Genomic DNA, 2,229 nt, shown 5'->3' on the forward strand with positions numbered 1-2,229 from the left:
TGTAATAAAATTAATAAAAAATAAATTAAAAAAAAAGAAATTTATACAAGATTGTAAGAATAGAATTAAAGCTATTCCAAGAAACGAATTTAAGAACGAACAGAATGTAACTGAAAAGGAAAAAACAGCCCTAAATGAACTTAGAAACCAAAGGAATCTAGTAATAAAACCAGCAGATAAGGGGAGCACTATTGTGATCATGGATGAAGAGGATTACAAAGATGAGGTATATAGACAATTGGGGGACCAACAATACTAGATAGATAAATAATTAATCCCAAGGGGAAATTCACACACTCCAGCAGCAGCATACTGATAAAGAAAATATTAAATTAAAGAGTGATAACAATGCAGGTATACAGACAGACAGTAACTTTGTATAATGTTAACATTTACCCCCCCGGGTGGAATTGAAGAGTCGTAGAGTGTGGGGTCTCCTCAGTCTGTGAGTGGAGCAGGACGGTGACAACAGTCTGTCGCTGAAGCTGCTCCTCTGTCTGGAGATGATCCTGTTCAGTGGATGCAGTGGATTCTCCATGATTGACAGGAGCCTGATCAACGCCTGTCACTCTGCCACAGATGTCAAACTGTCCAGCTCTGTGCCTACAATAGAGCCTGCCTTCCTCACCAGTTTGTCCAGGCGTGAGGCATCCCTCTTCTTTATGCTGCCTCCCCAGCACAAAAAAAAAAAAAAAATAATTAAAGAAACCTTTTTTTCCCCTACCTTACTTTTTTTTATAATTTTCCGGAGCTCTGGATTTTTTGTAAGTATGGTACCTCTTTTTTCTTAACAGGCCTGATTGTATTAACTATTTTTCTGTGTACACAGTTTTTTGTATATAGTTATTTTTTACTTTTTTACCTTTAAAATTTTCACTTTTTTATGTTTGTTTGTTATTTGCATGACATTGAATTAGCACTTTGTTACTAGTAACACTTATATAACAAAAGCACTTAGTGTACATAGACGACAGGCTTAATTGAAAGAGAATTCCTGTTGAGAATCTTCAGGGCGGAAGGGGAAGAGGCATTCTAGGCCCCAAATATAACATTTTCGGAAAAGGGGTAAGCTTGAAAATATATTATATAATTTTTTTCTTCTTTGAAACTATAAACAAAAATATATTTATATATTTTTTTAACTAGTTCTGAATTTAATGGGATATATCCCTTTATTTAAAAACATTTTTTAATTAAAAGGTCTTTGGTACTTAGGTTTAACTTTCTTGAGTTATTTTTTTCTGAATATATTTATTTTTTTCTTTTTGTATATAAAAATAGACTATTTAGTATAGTAAGGAATAGACCTAATTTGCAATGTCTCTTTCCAGATTTTACACTCCTAATCCCTTTTCTGTTTTAGAACAAGAAGTTGATGAATCCCCACGTAATCCTCAACCCATTACCCAAACAGTGGAGGGTAGAGGTAGATCCCAATGGGACAAAAGGTACTTTAAAATCTTACAAGTAGTCCATCATTTGGAAATTATGTATAAAGCAATTAAATTTAATAATATTCCGAAAGGAATGATAAAGCATGCTAATAAATTGTCCGCCTTCATTAAGCCTGCTACTCCAGACCAAACTATTCTAATGGAAATTCAGGAGCATACAACTTCTTGGTTACAGGCAAATTTAAAAAGTTTATATAAACATTACTTAAAATTATTATATGATTTGAAAGATAACACACTCATTTATGATATAAACCAAATAGTAAAAAGTTAGATACCGAAATAAACTAACAAAATCCTCTGTGGCGATGTTTTCTGAGTTGCTGTCAAAGTCTGGTATTCTTGAGTTACAGGTGGATTTATCCTGACCCTATGCTGACCCGGATTTTAGCCTCTTGGGATCCCAGCACCCAAATAGCGATAAGGAGCCACGGATGCTGGCTACTCGTAAAAAAGGTACAGGGAACCACGGGGATCATACCCAGACCGGTTTGGCACAACCAAATGGTAATTTTTCTATCTCGAACTCTTTGGTCTTGAATATTCCTGCTGATTTACCTATATCAACTACTACCTTTATGCAAGAACTGCAATCCCTCTCTTTATCTTCTCAAAAAGCGAGAGAAAGATTACATGAATCATTGTATCAAGCTTTATCATCCTCTAAATCTTCTTCACAATCTTTTGTTAGTTCATCTATGGCTTCTTCTAAATCTTCTAATTCTTCTGACTCATTGACAACTGTAGGTATGGCCAAAAGGACAACAATTTTGGA

Source organism: Polypterus senegalus, chromosome 2 (genome assembly GCF_016835505.1).
Source record: "Polypterus senegalus isolate Bchr_013 chromosome 2, ASM1683550v1, whole genome shotgun sequence".
NCBI lineage: Eukaryota > Metazoa > Chordata > Cladistia > Polypteriformes > Polypteridae > Polypterus > Polypterus senegalus.